Raw genomic sequence first — 10,102 nt, 5'->3', positions numbered from 1 at the left:
ATAGTATGAATGTCCATAAGGAGAGGAAAAGCTCACCAGGAAAAGCTCTAAAACCTATGAAAATTCAGCTAAAAGTAAAGTTGCTTGCAATTTAATTCAGTTGATTCAGTTCCTTTCAGTTTTATTTACATAGCACCAAATCACAACAGCAGTTTTACCTCAAGTCACTTAAAATAACAGAAGAACAATCTTCAGCTTCTTGGTACTTCTTGGCGTATTAATGTTTCTGCTTGTATTTGCACGTTTTCCTCACAATAAATGCTTTTTTTTGTTCTCAAACAAATATGAAATCTCTATGAACCATGAATGAACTATGAACATTAGCTAATGCCTAAGTGTGCTTTATGTCCGATTCAGTTAATAATCCAAAAATCTGAAACAAAAGGTAAGAAGATAAACAGATGCATGATAAAAACTGTGGCAACTGTCATGTTTATTTTACAACACATTAAAATATAAGAAGTTTAGAATTATCTTCACTTGCTCCAACACAAGTATCCCCCTCCTTTTTTTGTCCTTTTTATTATCCTACACTCAGTCCTTCTCATCTACCTCTCCATCGTCCGCCCTTCCCTGCGACCTCCCGACTTGCTCTCTCTCCTCGCCCTGTTGCCTCATCTCGCCACTATGTTAATTAAACTCGCTGAGGAAATAAACGTGATTTCTCCAAAGCAATCTTCTGTTTACAGCCAGGCACAGGGGAGCGCTCGCAGACTATCTCCTGTGTTCTTAGGGCAGCTTTGAACATGGGGTCAAAAAACACAGACTGGAATATGTTCACCCACACAGACCTGGACCAGTACGCCTCATCTGTACTGGATTACATCTCCAAAACCACAGACAGTGTCACCACCCAGAAACGGATCACCATGTACCCCAACCAGAAGCCTTGGATGAACCGGGATGTTCGTCTCCTCCTGAAGGCCCGCAACACTGCCTTTAGGTCAGGAGATGCACACGCCTACAGTACAGCCAGGGCTAATCTAAAGAAGGGCATCAAAAAAGCCAAACACCATTACAAAAAGAAGGTAGAAGAACACTTCTCCAACTCCAACCCCCGACGCATGTGGCAAGGACTCCAGACCATCACAGACTACAGGACCACCAAACCCTCCCCCGCATCCTCTGATGTCTCCTTCCTCAACGAGCTCAACAACTTTTATGCTCGTTTTGAGCGAGGGAACCCCACAACCACAACCAAAGCAGACATGACGCCAGACCACCAACCTATGACTCTCTCCCCCACCGATGTAGGAGCGGTGCTGAGCAGGATCAATGTCCACAAGGCTGCAGGCCCTGATGGCATCCCCGGGCGTGTTCTCAGAGCGTGTTCTGGGGAGCTTGCAGGAGTGCTCACAGACATATTCAATCTGTCCTTGGCCCACGCTGTGGTACCGGCCTGCTTCAAATCCACCTCCATCGTCCCGATACCCAAAAACTCCAACCCATCTTGCCTCAATGATTACCGCCCAGTAGCACTCACCCCCATCATCACTAAGTGCTTAGAGCGACTGGTCCTAGCACACTTCAAATCCTGTCTCCCCCCCACCCTGGACCCCCACCAATTCGCATACCGCCGGAACAGGAGCACAGAGGATGCAGTCTCCATCGCAATGCACTCTGTCCTCTCACACCTGGACAACAACAACACCTACGCCAGAATGCTGTTTATAGACTTCAGTTCAGCATTCAATACAATCCACCCCTCACAACTCATCAGGAAACTGACAGACCTGGGTATCAGTTCCCTCATCTGCAAATGGTTATTGGACTTCCTGACCAACCGCCCCCAACATGTCCGGCTGGATAACCGCTGCTCATCTACAATCACGATGAACACTGGTGTACCACAAGGCTGTGTGATGAGCCCTTTCCTCTACTCCCTCTTCACCCACGACTGCAGACCTGCTGATGGTTCCAACACCATCATTAAGTTTGCAGATGACACCACGGTGATTGGCCTCATCAGTGACAACGATGAGGCCGCCTACAGGGAGGAGGTGGATCGTCTGGCTGAGTGGTGCGACAGAAACAACCTGCTGCTTAACACCGAGAAGACCAAGGAGCTCATCGTGGACTACAGGAGGAATGCTGACCCACATCCACCCATCCACATTAAGGGGACGGCTGTGGAGCATGTGAGCAGCTTCAAGTTCCTGGGAGTCCACATCTCCGAGGATCTCACCTGGACGACCAACTGCTCCAAGCTGGTCAAGAAGGCTCTCCAGCGCCTCTTCTTCTTGAGGACTCTGAGGAAGAACCACCTGTCCTCAGACATCCTGGTGAACTTCTATCGCTGCACCATCGAGAGCATCCTGACCAACTGTATAACAGTCTGGTACGGGAACTGCTCTGCCTCGGACCGGAAGGCGTTGCAGAGGGTCGTGAAAACTGCCCAGCGCATCGCCGGAGCACCACTTCCTGCCATAAAAGACATCTACAGGAAGCGGTGTCTGAAAAGGGCTGGGAAAATCATCAAAGACCCCAGTCACCCATCACATGGACTCTTCACCCTCCTGCCCTCTGGGAGGCGCTACAGGAGCCTCCAGACTAAGACCACCAGGTACCGGAACAGCTTCTTCCCCACAGCTGTCAGACTCCTGAACTCTGCCTCCTGACATCTGACCCACGTTAAACTCATGGACTGAACATACACACACCCACAATGGACAACTGTACCCTCAAACACAATAATAACATGGACTGAACCACCACTCACAACCACTAGCACTTTATATAGCCTCTGTAGAAACTATCTACACCCTCACTTATCTTAACTGCACTACTGTATAGCTCTGTGTAAATAATCATTCTGTACATTCGATAATCTTTAATCCTACAACTGTTTACAACTTGCATAGTTCCCATTTCTGTATAGCTGTATATCCCAGATTCTGTAAAGTTATTTATTTCATATTCTGTATAGTTTTTCATATTTATATCCTGTACATAGCCTGTACATAGCTTGTACTCACTACAGCCTGTACATACTTATAGTTATAGAATATTCACAACATACTTCATACCGTGTACATTATAACATACCATAATAGACCCATTTCTGTAATATACTCACATATCTATATTATTGCTAATATATATTGTAATATATCTATATCACTAAAGCACTTCTGGATGGATGCAAACTGCATTTCGTTGCCCTGTACCTGTGCATGTGCAATGACAATAAAGTTGAATTCTATTCTATTCTATTCTATTCTAAAGTGCACTTCGTTCACCAGACGTGATGGAAAATGACTGGAGGGGAGGCTCGCAAACAGAATTCCAGTTGTTTCATTATCACCTAAAACTCACACACACACACACAGACACACACACGTCAGGGCAAGAAGGCCTATAACATCAAGCACTTGCAGCTAGTAAAACTGTAGTAGCTCCATCTGTACCTGTGAGTCTATCCTTCTCACTGCCAAAGTTCAGAGCAGTGATATCAGCTTACAAACTCTCTCACACATGCAGACATATGATATCAGCTTGCAAACACTCACATGTGTACAGATGTGCGTTAACAGCTTGCGCTGACACCTCCGAGGCCATCCAGAGTGCAAATCCCGGCCTCGATGAAGTTGTCTGTCAGTGAGCGCTGATGTTGTAGTCAATGCTGTAGTCAAGGCGAGCTGCACTATGTGGAAGATAAAAGTTCTGGAAGTCAGCAGATAAGGGGGATGAACACTGTAATGGCTTAACATCAGCAGCCATAGACTGACATAATAAACCTTGTAACTCAGCGGCCCCAACCCCCGGGCCTCGGACCGGTACCAGTCCGTGAGTTGTTTGGTACCGGGCCGCGAGAGTTGAGGCTCAGGTGTGAAATGTATGGTTTTCAGGGTTTTTATCGGCTTTCAGCGTTATTTTGTTATCATTTTTATTGTTAACTCGGTTTTCCTTGGTCTTTTCACGTGTGTTATGAATAAATCTTCTTTTTTTTGATACCGGTACTAGTTTTATTTTGTTGTATTTATCCGCGACACCTTAAAGGCAAGTCCGTGAAAATATTGTCGGGCATAAACCGGTCCGTGGCGCAAAAAAGGTTGGGGACCGCTGTTGTAACTCTCATATTTCTGGGCTGACCACATGTTACATGCATTTCTGTGCGCAGCCTTTGTGCTTGGGCTTGCCTTGCTGTGCCAGTGTGTCTTCCCTATTGTTTTTTTTCTGTTGTCCGTGTATCAGCGGTGCACGGCTGTAAACTCATTTTACATGCCATGCTCCTCTCATTAGTGCTTGTGTTAACTACTGGTGAGGAATGCAGTTGAACAGCTCAGTGGAAAAAGCAATATAATTTAACAGGATGCTAATCACCAAATTGTTGCGGGGTTTAGTCACCGTGTAGCTGCACGCGGTGACGTCTTTGGGAGCTCAGGTAAGGAGAGGGTGGGCTCGCTATTTACTTCATCCTCTGGTTTGTCTCAGGCTTCCGGCTTTAACAGTTGGGTGGATGTGAAGAGTAGACAATGTCTTTTAAATGGAAAAAGAAATCACAGATTTTTTTCTATCGGGACACTGCACTGACTGGTTGCTGAATTTGGTACACCTGCTCAACTGCTGGTTTTTACAAAGGTGAAGAAGGGTGATTCAATTACTTTAATTGGAGCATGGTTGTTAGTGCCAGACAGGCCGGTGTGACTATTTGATCTGCTGGGATTTTCCCGCATAAGCATCTATAGGGTTTACAGAGAATGGTCTGAAAAAGAGAAAATATCCAGTGATCAGATTTCTTATAGAAAAGGCAGCACAAACTCAAAGTGTCATTTGTTACAACTCAGGTATGCAGAAGAGCATCTCTGAATATGCAAGAAGCGGGGTTACAACAGCAGAAGACCACAACAGGTGTGTGGAAAGGACCACAATTCGACACACTGTTTATTTGTCAGTTTTATTTGGTGGCAAAACTGTTTGCTGTTCTTCAGGTTCAGCACCATGTTCCTCAGCTTTTGGGCTTCGCTATATATAAGGGAGAAACCTCATTAGTTAATTCAGTGCACTTGTCTCTCCAACCTCCTTGGCACTTTCCCTTGAGCTCACTGCACCACCCCTCCCCTGCAGCTGAGCAAGGGACCATACCTCCCCCACAAGGTGCCACTCCTGTCAGCTAAGAACAAGAAGAATTTGTGTTAGAATTTGTGTACTAACATGAAAGCATGACTCCATCCTACATTGTATCAACGGCTCAGGCTGCTGCTGGGGGTGGTGGTGCGAGGCAGTGGGTATGTTTCGTTTTCACTTCTTTTATATTTGTTTTATTGTTGATTTCTATGGTCAAAGCCATTTTTAAAAATATTACCTTTTTTGAGGATCTGAGCATTTTGGATGTCGTCACCGTGGGCTTTCGAAACCAGATGTTGTGAGCTTGACTTTGACACTGAGAAACACCGCTGGCTACTACCATAATTTACAGAATGAATGTCATGTCGTTTGCAATAAGACACGAAGTTGAGGCTTGAGATTGTGAAACTCATCCTGTAAGCATTTACTGGATCACTCATCAAGAAGCCGAGGAGTCATTTTCTCATAGACTCTCATAGATATAAATAATGTGTTTGTTTTGCAACATTTCCTCAGTGGCTTCGCTTTCAGACATGTTACATCTTTTACATGCAGCTGATTGTCAATAGTGATATTTTTCACTATTCCACATGAACATTTTTAATACATTCATGCTTTGCCTGTGAGATCTTGGACATGGTTTATCTAAGTAATGGTGATTAGTTTTTGACTGAGCGTTACACACTGTTCTTAACCTTTACATGTGCTTTTAACCTTTTGCAAAATGAAGTCAGTCTGGATGTGCTTTAACTCAGAGATCACTGCAAATATGTTTTCAGTAAGACACTGCAACATCTGCAGTGGTACCTTTATTTTAACAAGTGCTCAGAAGGGCATGTGCTTATCCTTTTCCTCAGTTAATCCTTCTGCTTTCATGTCTGAAGCTGAATCCCAGTCATGTGACTCCAAACCAGGAAGTTGTTGCTTGTGCCGGTGTGATGAAGATCCAGATCCAGAGGTGCAGGTATCCTCTGCTTATTTGCTTAAATGGATTTGTGAATTCTTTTTGTGACAAGCACCTGTTCAGGATTCATTTCAGAGATGATTCATAACTAAAACAGTCTTGATTCATTTCCATTATTTCCCTCAGGAAACAAATAATGAGTTACTTTTTTAAGGGGATTTTAAGTTTTATATTTAATTCCTTATGATTAGAACAACCTTGAGGTGAATGTGGGTGTTTCACATTCATAGTATATTGCATTATTTATATTATAGGTACTTTACCTGTTTGTTACCATTCTTACTGTTATGGAGCAACCGGGAACACATAATTTCCTCTGCCATTTTTTGTGGTAATTCTGCATTTTAATCGACTACCTTACCAACAGACCACAGTATGAGAGGCTCCATGACTGTGTGTCCAAGGTTCTCTCACCTTTCCTGTTCAGCCTTTATACTTCAGACTTCTGTTATAATTCGGACGATTACCGTCTACAGAAGTTCTCAGATGATACAGCCATCACTGCAAGTGTATCAGACGGGAATGATCAGGAATACAGGGGGGTCATCAGTGACTTTGCTGGTTGGTGTGAGACCAACGCACTCCAAATCAACGCCGGCAAGACAAAGGAGATGATCATAGACTTCAGGAGGAAGTCACCCCCTGCAACACCGGTGAACATCCAAGGTAAAGACATTGAGATGGTGGACTCTTACAAGTACCTGGGTGTTCACCTCAACAATAAACTGGACTACAAATACAGACATCCTGTATAAGAAGGGCCAGTCAGGGACCTGGATCTGAGCAACCCAGGGTCCCTGAGCAGTTATGGACTTGTATTATATTATATGTGTTTTTGGTGTTCTTGTCCTCCCTGCTTGCAGGTATGTGTGTGTGTGTGTGTGTATGGGTGTGTCTGGGAGCACCTGTTTCCAGGTGCACTTCAGGCCTGGTTGGTGGGGCCCTGCCAGGTGGTTGGCCACACCTGAAGAGCATCACACAGCTGATCAAGCCTCGTCGGAGGAGCTACTTAAGAGTGTGGTGGAGCTCTCTCTGATGCTCATCATTGCGTGACTTCACGTTGGTCTCTCGGCCAGTGAGTACGATTAGTCAGCCTCATTGAGGTGTGTCTAACGGCTGCCTCTTACCCCAGGAGAAGTGCGGAGACGAGAGGGCAACGAGCACGGGGTGCTCAGACACGGAGAAGCGGGGACAACAAACACTAACAGTGGGAAGAGGACATGTCACGGGAGTTGGGAACGCACATATCTATATTTAGTGTATACGTGTGTGTGTGTGTGTAATAGTACACAGCAAATCCAGCATGTCCAAATTAACACTGTCGGATTTGATTTCAACACTATTAAAGTGTCTATATGGGTCCACACCAGAGAGTGTTAATTTAACTCTTTTTGGAGAGTTGGTACGTTAACTCTGATTTAGTGTTAAACACCAAATCTGTCTGGAGTTGAAAATTTAACACTTGGTGTTAAGAGTTTATATATTAACTCTCAAAGAGTATTTTAGTTTAACTACGTAAGAGTTATCTTCTAATTCATTCTTAAAAGCGGGAATTTTACTGTTCTGAACTTCTAGAAATTTCTTTTGGAAATAAACATTTACTAAAAAGATACAATGGTTTTTGAAAAACATTTATTCTGAACTGTGCACCACAATTTCAAAACATTTTCTGAAAGATGTAACAGCATACATGTTCTCACTTTCATTAGAATTTTGTTTATCAAAAGGTCTGACATGGTAAATGCAAATAACAGCATGCTCATCACTTATTTCTTCAATACAATATGCATGTCCTTCATTCATCACTTTGTGGAACTTCAACGCACTTCTGCTCTCCCCCATATTCCATCTTCACAAGCATATCCTGTGTGGAGATTGAATAAAAATTAGTTGACACTAATTAATGGCACAAATAATCCAGTAAACAATTGCAGCACAGTAAAAAAAAAAAAAAGGAATCCTCTTTGAGCCATTACTTGTGTAAAGTATTTTCCCAAAAGACAAGGACACAGGCAACAGGTAATACTGAACTAAATGTAAAACCTCAACCTTTTTAATTTTTACCTAAACCGTGTGCACAAAACTCTGGAGGGATCTATGCTAACGTAGAATCCAGTCAGGACGTCTGCTACTGCTGTTTGCTCGTTTTTTTTGTTTGTTTTTTATGGGCGATCGTTTTCAGGCTTCAAGTAGCACCATTATACCAACATTTCACATTCTAGACATTGTTTTAGGTATATTTGACCAAAAGTTTGACTGAAAATTCACATGCAAGCTTTTTTTCAAGGCTGTGGTATTTGCCCGCAGACAATACCTTTCAGCTAGCTAAAACAGAATATTTTGCTATCACCGAGCAACATGGCTAATGCCTTTCACACAGCTTTGTCTCAACTCCAAAGAGCCACAGAAGTAAAAGCTCATAATAATAATTGAAACAATCTTTGAAAAAATGACTTACCAAGCATGGCAAACAACTCAAATATGTAGAGCAAAATGTTCTGAAACGGCTTCACTTCAGCTTCGATTGGAGCCGTGCTGGGGGCGGAGTCTGTGAATTCACTCTATTGGTGTCATAGCCCCTCTAGGAGTTCAGAGTTAAGAGGTCAAGAGTTAATGTTTCCATTTTAACACCTCCAGATTTGACAGAGAAACACTCATTTTTAACACTCGATTTTAACTACTATCATTTCACACCTCAGAGTTACATTAAAAGAATGTGACTCTGCTTAGAGTAAAATCAACTCTACTTTTGCAAGGAGACTATTAACACCAAAAAATTTAACACTTTTGAATTTGCTGTGTAGTGGTACAATAATTATGTAAAGCTGTATAGTTTATGTCTTGCATATTTCCACAACCATATCCACCATCACATACTACTACCGTTGTATATAGTGTATTATTTTATTTTTTATTTGTTTGTACTTGCATTTTTCCTTCTGATATCTGTACCTGAGCTGAGGTAACACAACAATTTCCCCATCGTGGGATCAATAGAGTCTTAGATTATCTTAAGTCAAATAACTACATTTCCTTTCACTGTCACTTCAATCATTCCCCATAGACTTCCATGTTAAAGTATACAACGTTCCCAACAAGTGTCTTTAAAACCTGGTAGCTGGGGCCACTATGGGTACTTTACCTCTTCAGGTCAGCTCTTAGGGGATGGATTTTTTGTAATCTTTTTTAAAATCTTCTTTAATCTTTTTTTTTTTTTTTTTTTATCTCGTCTTAATAAGAAAAAAATTCAGTTTGAGGCATAGATGAGATTGACTGGTGCCCCAACATTGACTGAGCTGAGGAGTTGAGAGATTTCTCCCAGGCCTCGCCTCCTTATGATGGACATCTTAACTCTGTGATTACTGTTGGTGCCTTCTGGACCGTTTTTAAAGGATTATTACCTAAATTATGACTTGCTGTGTAAAACAGACATCCCAAAAGATTTTTTTTTAAAGGTTTGGTGAGTCTCTTTCACAAATTGGAGATAAAGTATCTGCATTTTAAGAGCGGGACCATGCCTCCAAACACGCTCCTTCCGGTTCTTATCTATATATGTTCCCCCAGTTCTACAAGCTGTTTTTTCTCATTTACGTGCCCCACCCTCCCTGCCCTTTTCAATTCTTTAACTTCTTCACTTCTCTTTAGTACATGGCGATCTGCCAGGCTCGGGAGCTGTCGCCAGTCCCCTTCGAGGCCTTCCCCAAACCGCAGCACAGTTCACGTCCAAGCCTTTCATCTTTATCTACTAAAATGCTGTCAAACCTAAAATGTGGACGTGGGCCCAGCTAGCGAATTAGCAGATATGTGTGTGCAGGAGCTGATAACTTCACACTCCTCTCTCCAAATATGGTGACAGGGTGCACATCATTTTTCTACATTGTCTGTGAATTCTAAGCATTTTACATGTTTAATTTTGCATTATTGTGAAATTTAAATATAAACCATTCAGAAATGACCAGTATTGTCTTTGCAACTGAGATAGTTGAGCTGAAATTGTTAGAAAAATTGGCTCGTTTGTGACGGATTGACCCATACAAACTGTATGGGCCGCAGAGGTATGTCCCAGTGCTT

The 10,102-nt window shown here is 42.8% G+C and overlaps 1 long non-coding RNA gene across 1 annotated transcript; it reads right to left on the bottom strand.

The window, feature by feature from the left end:
* Positions 1 to 7,833: 7,833 nt before the first annotated feature.
* Positions 7,834 to 8,640, bottom strand: LOC146579573 (uncharacterized). The gene is made up of 2 exons (XR_014891666.1): positions 8,490 to 8,640; positions 7,834 to 7,895 (listed from the first exon to the last, which is right to left on the bottom strand). It is a non-coding gene; the product is annotated as an uncharacterized LOC146579573 (long non-coding RNA).
* Between the last annotated feature and the right edge of the window lie 1,462 nt (positions 8,641 to 10,102).

The sequence above is a fragment of the Mchenga conophoros genome, linkage group LG3 (assembly GCF_057382185.1).
Source record: "Mchenga conophoros isolate Kocher_MC1m ecotype Shallow Benthic linkage group LG3, M_conophoros_male_GT1.1, whole genome shotgun sequence".
In the NCBI taxonomy this organism is placed as follows: domain Eukaryota; kingdom Metazoa; phylum Chordata; class Actinopteri; order Cichliformes; family Cichlidae; genus Mchenga; species Mchenga conophoros.
The sequence above is the reverse complement of the archived record's forward strand: the minus strand, read 5'-3'. Positions and strand labels throughout refer to the sequence as shown.